This window comes from Lissotriton helveticus, chromosome 5_1 (assembly GCF_964261635.1).
Source record: "Lissotriton helveticus chromosome 5_1, aLisHel1.1, whole genome shotgun sequence".
NCBI lineage: Eukaryota > Metazoa > Chordata > Amphibia > Caudata > Salamandridae > Lissotriton > Lissotriton helveticus.
The window spans coordinates 830,202,733-830,218,661 of NC_136065.1; positions in this window are offsets into that span (position 1 = coordinate 830,202,733).

The following is a 15,929-nucleotide window of genomic DNA, read 5'->3' on the forward strand; positions in this document are numbered from 1 at the left end:
AGAACTAAGAAGGAGAGTTTATTATCAAAGATGACACCGAGGTATCTTACTTTCTGTACTGGAGGTGGGGGGGCTAGCTCAGGGGGCCACCATGAGGGGGACCATGTAGGGTGTAGGTTGCCGAAGATCATGACCTCTGTCTTGTCTGAGTTTAATTTTAGACAGTTTTTAGCCATCCAGGAGCTGATGTTGATCAGGGCTGCTTGGAAGATGGCTGCTATTTCTCCTCCGTTGTTATTGATGGCTAGAACCAGTTGTGTGTCATCGGCATATGTGGTTAGCCTCATCCCATGGGTTTTGATTGCTTTGGCCAGGTCCGACACATAGATATTAAATAGTGTCGGACTGAGGGAAGATCCCTGCGGCACCCCACATGGGAGAGTGAAGGTGGGGGATTGGAATTTTCCGAAGCTCACAAGCTGGGATCGGTTGGACAGGAAAGAGGACAGCAGTTTTTTGGCCTTGTGTGTGATGCCCATCTCCGCGACACGGCCAATCAATGTAGCATGATCGACCGTGTCAAAGGCAGCCGACAGGTCCAGCAGGACCAAGACACTGTTCCACCTAGGTCTCTGGTGACTCGGATCTCATCTGCAGCTTTGATGAGTACCCTGGCCTGTCCTGAATCCAAATTGTGATTCGTCAAGGAGGTTATTGTCCTCAATAAAATTGGCTAATTGTGTGCTCATTAATTTTTCAAAAATGTTATCTGGAAAAGGGAGGGCAGTCATTGGTCTGTAATTATTGGGATCTGATGGGTCGAGGTGTGTTTTTTTTAGGAGGGGTTTAATGATTGCCTTTTTCCAGGTTTCTGGGTAGATACCAGTGTTGAACATCGTATTGCATATTTCCGTGAGTTTGGGTGCTAGGAGGTCTGGGATGAGTATGGATACCGAGGTGGGACAAGGGTCGGTGGGTGAGCCTGACTTGATGGTGAGGATGAGATCGTGAACTTGTGAGACGTCAACTTGGTTGAACTGAGTGAAGGGGGGGTAGTATTCTCATTGATGTCCGAAGAGAGCAAGGGGACCTTAGGTAGGGATGCAAAATTATCGTATATGGAGCTCACCTTAGTTTGAAAAGCCCTGGCTAGAGAGTTGCACAGTTCTTGGGAGGGAGCAGTAGGGGGATTAGTTCTTGAACTAGAAAGTTTGGTGACTACCTGGAAGAGGAGTTTAGTGGAATCTTGAGCTTGTTCAATTTGATTAGTGTAGTATTTACTTTTTCTGATGTGATGAGGAGTTTGTATTGTAACAGTGCCAATTTGTAGCGGGCTTTGTCATTCGGAAGATAGTTTCTGCGCCATTGTCTCTCGATGTTTCTGCATCTTTGTTTTTCTAACCTTAAGGATTCTGAGAACCAAGGGGCTGAAGCAGTGGTTCTATTCTTAGAGAATTTTGTATGGGCCCGAAGAGTCTAAGGCATTGCTTAGCCACTCAGTGTAGTTGGCGGCGGCTAGTGATGGATCTAGGTTAGGCGGGTAGTTGGATGCCTGTAACTGAGATTTGAGATTCTCCTGGTCTATTGAGCCCCAAGCTTTGAATTGAGAGGCGCAGTTGCTAGGAGGTGGAGAGGGGGCGGTGCTGTCCCGAAGAGTGAAGAGGACTGCCCGATGGTCTGTCCAGGTGAGGGGAAGGGTTTTGCTTAGTATATGCTTAGCATTGTTCGTGAAAAGTCCATCTAAGGTGTGGCCAGCGTTATGTGAGGGGCCATCAACCAATTGAAGGAGGTTAATGGATTGTAGTTCTGATGTCAGCGTGGCAGTGTCAGAGTCTTGAGAGTTCTCCAGATGGAAATTGAAGTCTCCCAAGATTGTAAAGTCCGATTCACCGGCCGCCGGTTCAAGTAGGCTGCCTAGTGTGGAGATGAACTCTGAGTGAGGTCCTGGGGGGCAATATACGAGGATTCCTTTAAAGGAATGTGAGTGGCTTAGTTTTATGGAAAAGGCGAAGGCTTTGCATGTGGTAGTGAGGATGGGTTCTGTCCTGACAAGGTAGTTGTCGCGATGTATGATGGCCAGTCCGCCTCCTCGTTTGAGGACTCAGTCTTGTCTGACTACAGAATACCCTTCGGGGGTGGTGATGCAAAAATCTGGGCCGGAGGCTGGGTCACCCCATGTTTCGGTGATGTATATCAGGTCTGAATTGTATGGGGTGATGAAGTCCGCTAGTTCATCTCTATGCTTTGGGAGTGACCTGGCGTTTATGAGAACCGAGTGAGTGATAACCTGCTTGGGGTTCTGTAGTCGATTTTGAACTTCTCCTTGTGGAGGAAGAAATTGAGAGGGCACAGATCTAGAAAATGCCAAAGATCTCCGTCCTTCTAGGGTAGCAGAAAGTAGCAGGAATAATTACCACATCCTACTTCTGGCGCCGGTATCCCTTCAATAGCACACCGCAAAATGGTAAGATGGTCTTCCGTTAGTTATTGGGTATATGGTGTTAGGTACGGCAGAAACAAAAGGAACAATTTAGAGGACCCACCTGTCCGATATGGTCACTGTAGCTAGAAGTCTCTATCAAAACATCTTGCCTGGCAATGTGAGTGCACATATCAGATTCTTTACCTTAAATGCATCATAGTGAAAAGGAGAACAGCCAATGTCAGGACATTTACTTATTCATTGCTTGTAATTGTCTTGGGCCTAACAAGTGATGGTGTGGAAGGGATGCATCAATGAATTTAAACTACGCCTCAGTCCCTCACCATGCCCCAAAGGCCCACCTGCAAAGCCCCTTTAGTGTACCCTCACACGGTTACAGCCACCAAGTAGCAGGCAGAATCCACTGATTCTTTCCGGGATGGCAAATTACCACATAGGACAGGTGGGTACTCTAAATTGTTTGCAAAGGCTAAGCCTGACTCTTGCTTTCGTCTTTGCTGCACCTTCCACCATCTACCCAATGACTGACAGAGGACCATCTCTCCATTTTGGGGCCGGAGTTGGCCAAGGGGGCTATTAAGATGGTACCGGTGGCAAAAGTAGGAGGTAGTTGTTCCTGCTACTTTCTGGTGCCCAAGAAGGATGGGCACCAGGTGTAGAATAGGTCTTCGGCCTAATCTACATCTTGCATAGAGGAAATACCATCGCAAATCTCCAGGGAACAAGCTAATTAGGTCTGGATACCCACAGTCTTGCATACAAAGGGGAGGACAAACTCATAGCCTAAGGGGGAAAAGGGGGCTGAAGACAATATACAGAAATAGAATAATAAGTTGGAATGTGGCAGGGCTCAAATCTGCATTATCCAACAAAAAAGCCATGATGTAACTCTTACAAACAGGCGACATTCTATGCATACAGGAAACATGGCTGACTATGCCCAGCCCCATCGAACCCAATCCACACATTGGCACATAAGAAGAATCTCTTTGGAAAACCTATTGGTGGGTTTTCCGTCTTCTTAAAACTAAATTTGCAAGTATGCGTCATCTGTGATTTTGCAGGCCAATTTCATCTGTCCCCTTAAGATGAATCGGAATCCTTGCGCGGGGAGTGTGCGGCTTCAAATGAATTTGTTCATCTGCCCATTGAAAGACCTCCTCTGGTATCTCAAGGAAGAGAGTCCGCGAATGGTACATGACCTTCAACTTAGCGGGATATAATAGCATATAATGTATGTTGAGGTCACAAAGCCGTTGTTTCGCTGCCAAGAATGAATGCAGCTGTTGCTGCACCATCCTGGTATAATCAGGGAAGTTCATGATGGTGTGATTTGTAGGAGATTTTGATCTAAAGCCAGGCATGCTTGAGAACGACGTCTCCGTCCAGATAATTCAGGAGCTTCTTAATGACATGGCGGGACCGAGCTCCAGACGGAGTTTGCTGTACCAATGCCCTGTGGGCCTACTCGATAACAAAGCAGGAAGACAAGGCCTCTGGAGGCATCGAGGATCAGAGCCATTGGTCAAGAAAGCATTCCATCAAGGTACCCTCATACCCCTCAGGAAAGCCAACAAACTGCAAGTTATTGAGGCAAGTCCTGCCCTCAGCATCCTCCACTCTCGCCACCAGCTACCTGGTCACTGCAGGAAGTTTAGTCACAATCTGCTGCAGGGTGCTGACTGAGTTTTCCACCACAGATGTCCTTGTCTCAGCCTCCGTAATCTGCTCAACAGCTTTTCTGAGGTCTTGGGAAAGCAAATTGACATCAGTGCACACTTCTCCAATTTTAGAATCCAACATGTCCCATGACTGTATGATGGCTGGCAGGAGAGCAGCATTGTTCAGAGCTGAACCATCTTTTTCACATGCCCCAACAAGAGAAGATGACCCTCCAGGGTGACCATATTTGTCCAAAGTACTCTGTTTGGCACAGGAGGGGACTTATCTTTAGCCATGATGGCATTTATGCCAGGAGGCACCAATGACTAGCCTCTGGGGCACACAGAATATCCATTGGCCTGTCTACCCTCCACTGGCAGCCTGCCGTGTGCAGCAGCACGAGTAGTTAGATCCCAGGGTAGCTCTCTGGTACCGGGGGGACAGAGCACTCCCGAAGTCCCTGTATGTGGGCAGCAGAATCCTGGAGTGTAGCAGGAGGAATGCACCGCCACTGACCACATCAGGCCCTAGCCTGGCCGCCTCCTCAATGGATACACCCTCCCCAGTCGGGCCCCCTTCCGGGGTTACCTACTGATACAGTGGTCAGGTCTATTAGGCATGCCAGTGAGCAGGCACAAAAAAAGCCAGAGAGGCAAGGTAAATGTCAATGCAATGGTGGGAACAATGTAGGCCACCCAGCACTGCACAGAAGGCAAAGGCAGCACAATTCACCCTGGGCCTATCGCCTCTTACCCAGGAAGCTCGGAATGAATCTCGTGGAGGACAATGAAGGCGTTGGATAGGCCCAAACCTGCCGTGCTTGATGATCAGAAACAAAACCCAGGGCATCATCCAACCCCGAACCAAGACTCAGGCCCAATGATAAATCCACCTTCAATGGAGAAGTCCTAGACACCCCCCACGATCATGGGGGGGGGGCAGGAAGAAAGCTCAAGAAGGCGGAAAAGGGCCTCCCTTAGCAATGGACCTCACAATCTTGACCCTGACACCAGAACACCAACTGCGTGGGGTTCAATGGCTAAGATTCTCCGTATCTCTATTCACCCTGGGTGCTTGCTGTCTCCTTACTGGAGTGTTACCTGCATCCTCCACGGTCTTCCGCAAGGGCTGCGTCAGCACCGGGGGACTCCCTCAGTGACAGACTCAAGGCCGCGGAGGTGCTCCCGGACACAGTACGTAGAAAGACGACGCGCTTCTGCAATCGGCAGAGCTCCTGAGGATAACCCTCTCGTCCAAGGGGAAGAGGAGGGAGAGAAGGGTTAGGGGGAAGGGTCTCAGGATGGCACTCTCCACTGTCCACTCCCCACGCCCTCGAAGCGAGATCCGTGACACTGCGGTCCATGGCACGCCAAACCCAACATGCACTGTCTACAGCATTATGATCAAGTTCTCTCCCAGCCAACGTGTAGATTTTTCAAGAGCGCTCCTGTTCTCAGCCGATCCACCAATCGTGACTCCCACACCTGGGGGGAAGTCGTGGCAAGGCGCCCCCCACAGTCCACATCCCAAGTCCCACAGTGAGTTCCCTGGCACCACAGACCGCAGCATCCACTCTGCCCAGTGTGCAGGACCATGCCCCTCAGCCACCATGTGGGCCTCTCGTCACACGTGGATCTGCAGAGAAGCCACCAATGCTGAAACAGCTCGCCACCCCGCTTCAGTAGCCCGAGGGCCCCAGAAATTGAGTCTGAAAAAATTACGTCCCAATGCAGCCAAGGATAATAAGCGGATTAGCGGCGACCGCATGGAGCAGTATAACAGTGCAGCCACCATGTTCGGCGTCCAATCCACGCCCGAAAGTTTTTGTATTTCATATCAAATAAATGTGTCATTTGTCAATGATGATTTGCTTCCACAGTCTTCTCTGGTCGCAGTGTCTTTCCCCTTGCAAGCATTATGTTGGAGCTTTTGTATGAATTGTAATGAATTTTATTACCACACTCCTTTGTTGCTCTGAGTTTCTCATTATTATTTTCTCTAAATTAAATAATATAATTGTGATCAATTGAAAAAAAATACCAATTAATTGTCATAAGGGAGGAACCACAGTTTTTGCTTGTATATATTCTGTTGGAAGTCAGTCTTCGTATATTCCGCAGCCCCAGGTCCCTATTAACCCCCTCCTCATTTCAGTCAAAGGATCCAATGTACTTTGCTGTTTCTGTCTGACAGATCCTCGCTGGGCCTGTAAACCTGACAGTTTGTGAGTCTCAAATGTTTTTGGTTGGTGACACGGACCCTGAAACTTATTTGTCACCAGGGAGGGAAGGGGCATAGCTTCCCAGTGTAAAGCAGGTGCAGTGACACTGGGGCCCAGAGGCCCGATGGGCTCACTGCACCATTATTACTGATGTATTTTAATTCCCGGCCTGTGGTCATGTGGCAGGTGGCCACTCCTACCTCAGGTCATGAACAGTCCCTTTCACTGAAGTAACCTACTTGGAAAATAGGTGGTGGTGCAGTAGAAAAAAATCAAAGTGGAGACTGATATTAGGGTATAGATGTTTGGGTATTAGAGATCTGATACGTGTCTACTTTACTAATGGCTTCTGTTGGTTTGCGTGAGAGTAAAATTATCCAGGTAAAGGTTGGTTTGCATTATGTGGTGTGTTTAGTATGTTGGAGGGTTTTTCCAGTTTTCACTGAGCTGTGCAGGGCTGTTGTCTATTGCTCAGTCTATGTAGATTGTTTTCTAGAGATTCACCACTAGTCGGGTACAAGGCTACGATACAGTGCTATGCATGTAAGGGTTTGTATATTTATCCTGGAATGGTGGCCCGTATCTCTGGGGACTTGCCCGGTTCCAACCCTTGTAGCACGAAATCTGGGGGTCATGATCGACCCGGCCCTTGCCATGGGTCAGCAAGTCAATAGGGCCATCTCCACTTGTTGGGGCATTATTCAGATCTTGCGGAAAATTAAGCACTATTTGTCCGTACAAGCCCAGAAGCAAACGGTGGTAGCATTGATAGCCTCTCGGCTTGATTATTGCAATGCCCTATACGCGGGAGTTAATAAATGCTTGTTATAAAGACTTCAAACGGTGCAAAATGCCGCGGCGAAGTTTGTACTTGACCTACCCAGGAGGTCATCAGCAACTTTCGCCAGGAAAACCTTGCACTGGCTTCCAATCGATGCTAGGATTTCCTTTAAAGTTCTTTGTATGGTTTACGGAGCCCTGAACAGAAAAGAGTCTGGAGGAGTAAAAGATCTCTTGATTCCCTATGTCCCCTCTAGAAATCTCCGCTCTTCAAAGAAGTTTCTTCTATCAGTCCCCCGAGTTCGAAGAGCCAAGTGGGGAGGTAGAGCCTTCTCCAGTCTTGCTCCTAGATAGTGGAATGCTGTTCCCCATGAAATTAGGACTCTGCCTTCAATACAAACTTTCAGAAAGGCCCTGAAGACATGGCTTTTTGTCAAAGCTTACCTCTAGTTCCCTGGTTTTGCCTTTTATAGGTGCCTTGACGCCTTCGGCCAAAGTTGCGCATTATAAGTTTTATTTCATTCATTCATTCATTTCATTCATTCATCCTAACTATCTGAATGATTCTAGGCTGTGCTCAAGGAAAATCATGTTAAGTTGGCATCACTTTGCCAGCTGTACTGCTTTTGTGCCATGTTACACAGGTGAGAATCTCAGGATTGTGTCTAACATGTAGTGTTCAGGAAATGCAAATTATATTTGTGAACGCAGAGGGTCTGTGTAGTGAGTATTGCTTGGTGCTAAATGCTGTTGGGTGTGCAGTGATAGCCAAGTATGTCAGATTGCAAGTTTGATGCATGCATGTGGTAAGGCCTGTCTACAGTGACTAAACTGAGTTTTCTAGTGATGTATGTTGGGTTTTGTGATGTTTTTATCATAACAATAAACAGATGTTCGAGAAACCTGGACTGCTGTCCATGCTTGTCGGTTGTAATATCAATTACGGCCTATTGATTTGGTTGTTATTTTTGAGAGACGTAAGGCAGGGCAAGAAGAACAGAATGTTGCAGGTTTTGAGTAACATTAGTGCACATGTTAAACTGAGAAAAAGCAATCAATTTTAAATAATGAAGGATTTAAAATAATGCATTGCTCATAATGCAAGCTTTATATTTTAACATTCATAGATCACTGTGCAGTCATTTAGTTGAGATAAATATTGATTAAGCAAGATATTTGTTTAGCAGCCCTTTCACACAAGTGGTACATATCAGAATATTACATGTGTTTGTCATGCATGTTATCTCTGTATATTCTCGATGGCAACTGTGATAATTGACTACATGATGTATATGGGCTGTGTTAAGTGTACGACTAGGAGATTGTTTCTGAAGTTTTCTGTTGGATGTGTGTTGAGCCCATGATGGCTGGAAGTGCAATGTCAGCCTGGTGATTGCCAGGGCCCCTGGAATTATGCAATTGTGTGTCCGCTGCGTTTTTCGCATAATAATAGATTTGCCATATTTGCCACATTATCCATCATCTGTGGCATAATCTGTATCAGTACATTTGGGAGTTAAACTGATACTTATAAGGTGCAACCAATGCCCAGACAGTGTTAACAAGTTAAAAACATGAAATTACAATGCAATGGTCTCGTCTTTGTTAAAGTTAGAGCTATTGACATTGCTCATGACATTATTTTTGTTTTTAAAACATATAAATAAATGGCATTGTCATTTACAATGCCAATAGCTTAATCTCGCGCAAATGCGAGACCTTTTGCACCCACACACACACACAGAGCCACACACAGAGCCACACACACCCACACGCACACAGAGCCACACACAGAGCCACAAGCACTGACACACACACAGACAGAGCCACTCACACACACAGACAGAGCCATAGACACACACAGACTGAGCCACACACAGACAGAACCACACACACACAGACAGAACCACAAACACACAGAGCCACACACAGACAGACAGAGCCAGCTTAATGGTACTAATAAATGACACTCTTACTACTGCTCTGAACGCATGAGTAAATGGAATGCTAAAGGTGAGTAACTCAGCTACGCACCTGAGAGCACCAGTACTGTGGGACACCATGGAGAGACAGTACCACGGACAGAGGTTACTGCATGCATGGTAACCAATGACTGCCTCAGAACCCATAGAAAACGTCTAATCTGTTTAAGCTGAAGAACAAATCTACAGTCCCAGACTTGTGTGGTCTGTGTGAGCTTTGGGATAGCCCAGCTGTTCGTGTGAGCTGACCGATACCTCTGCTGTTCCAGGCCTGAGAGTGATATGTAAACTGAGGGACAGCCAGTGGCGTCACTAGGGGGGTGCCGGGGGTGCGGACCGCACCGGGTCACACCATCACATGGGGTAACACCAAAATGCAAAATAGACAATAATCTCATAGCAGAGAGACATATAATCATACACAGACAGTAATAATTACTGTCTGTCTATGATTGTATGTCTCTCTGCTATGAGATTATTGTCCAATTCAATTTTAGCTATAATACGACGTTCGAAACATCACTCACGTGACGTGGAGGCTCCCGGACCCGCCGTTTTCATCAGCCCACTGCCCACGCCCATGGTCCCCATGAGATTGATAAGAGTTTCACTCAGAAAACTTGCTAAACCAGAATAGGGAACGACCTAACACCTCCTCTCAGTGAGCCCAGTGGGCGGACTCTCCTTTATTGGTGCTCTGAGATGATATCATGAGCCAATCGCATGGGGGCGCGGCCCGAGCTGCCTATGGTAGGCAGAGACGCCAGATAGGCTCTGCCCTCTTGCTTCGTGCCCTCCACTGACATAGCAGAGGGAGTCTGGTGAACAGGTCCTGAGGTGTGTGAGCCCCTGATGTGCCATGGTGCCTCTTACCTCTGTGACGGTGTGGTCGCTTCTGGCCTGCGCTGCACAGACTGCTCTCTGATAGACAGATGGGTCACATATTCAAAAATGAGAAAAAGCATGGCGACAAAATATAAACATGTATAACAATAACACGTGTAATCGACCCATGCACACACAATATCAATAAAATGCACATGGAATATGCGCCCTTTACCTTGATCTCTCCTCTCCAAATACTCTGCAACCGCTATCAACCGCTGGATGTTGATCATGTGCACACCATCCATGTTTTTTTTTGTTTTTTTTTAAAACCTTTATTTGTAAGAAATAAAACACAGATATATGCCTACAACCCAGTGGGCCGGCTAGTACAATATCGCAAAACAAAGTAAAGTTACACAGCTCATCAGCCGACAACCAGGGGTCCGGCAGCCATGGTGTATGACATTGGTCAATTCCAGAACGACAGGATATTGAAAGGTTCCATTTTATAACAACCAAACAAAGAAAAAACAAAGAAGAGAAAAAACAAGGCTGTGCCCTAGTTATTAGGTCTGTTCCACATGATGCGGGGAGAGACAGTCCAGTGACAATATGAAAGGAAAACCTTCAGGAGAACAATAAAAGGGGGGGGAGAAGGGGGACCCAGAGCCAGTGACCTATCGATAACACAGAACAGGAAGGAGCCGAGACGTACAATCAAGGGGAACAAGGAGTGTCAGGGGGATCAACGAAAGGGGGGTCGCATATATCCCCACGGAATGAGTTCCATTGGTCCCATACCCTACCCCATTTTTTGGGCCTGCCACGGGAGATATAAACAATCTTCTCTCTGAACATGCACCAGTCCATATTGTCTTCCCACCTGGAGACCGAGGGAGCCCTCTGAGATCCCCACAATTGTGCAATGTCCCTCTTCGCAACCATGTTCCCCAGGGTCACCCATTGAGTCTGAGCAACATTGCAATCATTCGGTTCCCATACATTCAGTAGACAGCGCCTGGCTTCAGGTAGCAACTTAACATTCGTAACTTCACTCATCACCGCATGCACTCCGTTCCAAAAAGACACAACCTCCGGACACTCCCATACAATGTGGAGGAAGGTAGCAAGCATACCACAGCCCCGCCGACACAGTCCATCCTCAGAGAAACCCATATGCATCAATCGGGGACCCGTGACATAGACCCGGTGCAGAGTTTTCAGCTGTACAAGTCGCAGACGCGCCGGAATCGCAACCTCTTTAGGAGAGGATATCGCGGCCTGCCAATCCTCATCATCCAGCTCCAGCCCATCGTTAGTCCAGGTACTACGTAGGTGAACAAGCAAGTCTGATCGAGTATTAATAAGTTTCTTATAAATGAGGGAGATAGTGCTGTCCGGAACATGTCCGTCCAGCACCCTGTCTTCCAGGGGGGAGCTCTCCGGGATGTCAGAACCGGCCGGAAAAACCGACCCAATGGCATGACGAACCTGAAGGTATCGAAAAAATTCCGAATCATTCAAACCATATTCCTGCTGCAGTTCAGCAAAGGTCTTAACTCTATCCTTAACCCAGAAGTCACCCAACTTACTGATCCCGATGAGGTCCCATCTATCAAACCCTTTTGAAGTCCATAGTTCACCCAGCCTCTCCGCGGCAAACAGAGGGGTCGCTCTGGTCAGCCTATCAGTCCAGCCTGTAGCCGCGGTCGCGCTGCCCCACACCCGCACCGCCACTCCAGTGGGTCCCGTCAAATTCTTCCTAGCTCCTCGAGAATAGAATGCCCTGTAGTAGTCTCCCCCGGGTAAGAGTAACCGGTCCATTTCGAAAGCGGGATTCGGAATTGGTCCGTACATAGCATGGTTTACAGCACTCAGTTGAGATGCCCAATAATATCGTCGTATATCAGGTAACGCAATGCCCCCATCATACCAGGGTAACGTGAGCTTAGCTAACGCAATACGGGGTCGGCCAGCCCACACTAGCTTCCTCTGGAGGGACTCAATTTCGCGAAAGTAGCTAGCCGGCACAAGATCAAGTGTATTTTGCACGGCATACAAGAATCGGGGAAGAGACATCATTTTAAACAGGGCTGCCCGTCCCAAAGGGGATAAGGGCAAATCACACCAAGCCGCGACGTCCGACCGAAGCCGGGCGAGCGGAGGCAGCAAATTCTGGTCAAAGCGCAACACAGGGTCAAGTGAAATATAAATCCCCAAATACTTAAAACCATCAGTACGAACCGGGATCGGGCATACTCGGGGCAAAGAAAGAGGGTCACCGGTGAGCGGGAAGATGCAGGATTTGGACCAATTGATAACCAGCCCGGAGTTACGTCCAAAGGAGCGCAGAACATCAAAGAGAACTCCCAGTGACTTACGGGGGGACGTCAAATACAACAAGATGTCATCGGCATATAATGATACACGGTCTTCGAAAACAGGGGACCACCGAATACCCTTTAGGGAGGGCTCCCATCGGAGCCAGGCGGCTAGCGGCTCGAGCGCAAGTGCGAACAACAACGGCGACAAAGGACATCCCTGCCTTGTGCCTCGCCCGAGAGCGAAGGGCTCCGAAGCTCTACCATTAACCACCACCTGCGCCAACGGCTGCTCATACAGTAATTTAACCCATGCAATAAATTTTGGACCGAAACCGAACTTGGCGAGAGTGGCCCACAAATATGGCCACTCGACCGTATCAAAGGCCATCGAAGCATCAAGAGAAACCAAGATGGCCGGCTCACCAAGAGACCCCGCCCTCGCAATGACGCCATGCAGACGACGAAGATTGAGTGCAGTATTGCGCTGGGGGATAAAACCGGACTGATCAGGGTGAACCAGTCCACTAATCCCCGTGGCCAGTCGGTTTGCCAGTATTTTCGCCAATATCTTGGGTTCAGCGTTTAAAAGTGAAATCGGGCGATACGATGAGCAGCGCTCGCGGGGTTTGCCGTCTTTGTGAATAACTACAATAGAGGCCAGCCTCTGGTCCCTGGGAAGATATCCAAGGTCTCGCGACGCCGCAAACATACGCAGCATATACGGCGCCATTTTGTCTGGGCATAGCTTGTACAGCTCAACCGGTATACCGTTAGGGCCCGAAGCCTTCCCTGAACGAAGAGAGCGAATAGCGAGCGCAACCTCATCAATGGAGAAATCAGCCTCCATCAATACCCCGTCTGACTCCGAAAGACTGGGCAACTCAAGATCACGAAGTAGCAAACGCGAGTCCTCCTCCGGCAAGCCCGAAACCGGCGCGTACACGACCCGAAAGTGCTGGGCAAACACCTCAACTATCTCAACCGGGTCCACGACTTGCGTTCCATCAACTCTCTCAACCACAGGCACCACACGATTCAATCTGTCTCGCCTATCCAGCCAAGCAATCAACTTCCCCGCTTTATCACCCACATCATAGAGACGCCCCTGCTGCATACGATGCATTGCCTCAGCCGAGGCAGTCACCAAAGCTCTGTAGTCAGACTGCTTAAGAGCCAAAACATGCAGTGTCTCAGGCGTAACCCCAGCCTCCAACCGTTCCTCCAACCCAGTAATCTCAGACTCCAAGCGTACCACCTCTTCTTGTTTACGCCGCTTTCCATCAGCAACCAGGGACAAAGTCTGACCACGGATCACAGTTTTATAGGCCTCCCACAGGGAGACTGGGGAAGACACCGATCCCTCATTTTCGGCAAAATAAAAATGTATGCATTTGACCACCTCAGATCTGATTTTGGGGTTCTGAAAGTGCCATGGATTGATTGGGGCAATTCGGCCCCCAGTCCCTAAACAGATATCTAAGTGGAGCCACAACGGGGAGTGGTCCGAGATCCCTCTAGCCAGGTGTTTAATTTCACGCACGGAGATCAACTGCACCATCGGCACGAGGATATAATCAAGCCTCGAGAGACTTCCATGGGCTCCCGAGTGGAAAGTGTACTGAAACCGGCCAGGGTGCAGTTGTCTCCAACAGTCGGCCAACCCAAAGGCGTCTAAGAATTTCCCCAACCATAACTGCGATGTAGGGAGGAGCCTGGGGGGGCTACGATCACTCTCTCCATTCACCACAGAGTTAAAGTCTCCACCCAATACCAGCAAGCCTTCAGGCAAACCCAAAATGACCTCACCCAAGTCGGCGAATGTGGTAGATTGCAGCCCAGGCGGAACATAAATAGACAGTATGGAAATCAATTTCCCCTCCCATCTCCCCGTAATGCCAGCATAGCGGCCTCTGTCATCCAACACTGTGTTATCTAACTCCAGGGGAAGGGAATTCCTGACCAGGATACCAGCCCCTCTCGATCCCGAGGTAAAGCCAGAGTGTGCCACCAAACGATAACCTCTTCTGTTCAATGCATGACATGTATTGCCCACCAAGTGGGTCTCCTGGAGCAAGACCACATCCGGGGAACATCTTTTCAAGTATTGTAGCACAATCCCACGTTTTATCCTGTCCCCAAGACCGTTAACATTCCAGCTCAACACCCTAAGTCCCCTACCCCCCATCCCGGAAGAAGACTGACCGCCCTCCCCATCTCGAAACAGTCACATGAAAGCAAATGTAAAGCAAAGCACAGCCTCGGAACAAACAAAAAGAAAAGAACCCCCCCACCACCCCCAGTGAACCCATCAAATGCAAACCCCCCTCCCTGCACCCCTGCGGTAGACCTAAGAGCCACCCCAATTTGCAGTGTGCCTGTCGCCCCATTGAACTAACCTACAGAAAGAGAGAAAAGTCCCCAGAGGAGGAAGATCCCCTGAACCCCCCCCCACTCCCGGGCATTCACACCATGCTTGAAACATAGTCTCTAAGCCACTGCAACGGATTCTGGCTCGCCGATGTAGACTCACTGCTCCTGGCCCTCCACGCCACCCTCAGCGCCTCTCGAGTCCTCCGGGCCCTCATGACGCGTCTGCAAAGTGTCCAACCTGTCACTAACCACCTCAGGGCGGTCAAAGAAGAACGCACGATCAGCATGCTCGATTGTCAGGCGGGCCGGGAAAAGCATAGCATATTTCAGTCCCAGGTCTCTGAGGTGCCTTTTCACACCCGTAAAACCCATCCTTTGTTTCTGTACTGCCTGAGTGAAGTCCGGGTAAAAACTAATTGAAACGTTCTCAAATTTAGTGGGCCCATTGGTTCGTGAAGCTTGCAGGATAGCGTCTCTATCACGAAAGTTGAAGAGTCTAGCAATTATGGGCCGCGGAGCGGCCCCCGACTTCGGCTTGCCACCCGGGACACGGTGAGCCCGTTCCACAGCGAAGAATTTACTTAGGCCTTTCGGGACCAAATGCTTCAGCACGAGGTCCTCCACCAGGATATCGACAGGCATGTCGGCAGAATTCTCCGGGACACCAACAATGCGGATGTTATTGCGTCTGGCCCGGCCCTCAAAATCTTCCAACCGATTGGCAAACAGGTCACAAGTAGTCCGAAGATGGCGGACCGTGGTCTGGAGTTCCGAGACATCCGTGGTCAGACTAGCACTCTTGAGGTCGAGAGATTTGACACGCTCGTTTGTTTTCCCAAGGTCTGCTCTGATGAGGGTGACATCAATCGCCACCATGCCTATCTTAGCCGCCAGAGTTTCATATTGATGGCCCATGGCAGATTGAACACTCGCAATAGCGCCCATAACGTCTTTCAATGTTGGCTCCTCGTCATCAGGAGCACTGTCCCCAACTTCCTCCAGGGCACCACTCGATCCGCCCGGGGAGCCCCTTGGTCGAGTAAATCGATCAATGGTCTGAGATTGGGTGACCCCCCTCGGGGCGAACCTCTAGCGCCGCGTCTCTCTACGATTGTTCTGCCCGTCATGACGTGGAAGGAGCTCCAACGGGAATAGTAGAATCCAAGCAAAATGATCTTCGTCGTGGCAGGCTCGGAACTGCGAGTAGATAGGGACACAGCGCTAGCAACAGGCTGGCAGCGAGAGCAGAATCGGAACTCCGATCTGGAATTGGGCGTTTACACCAAGGAGCAGAAACGAAACTGAAAGTACACCAGGGGCAGGAGGCGTGGCTTATCAGCCGTTGTTGTTCGATTGCCACCTGGGTACCTCGGGGACGC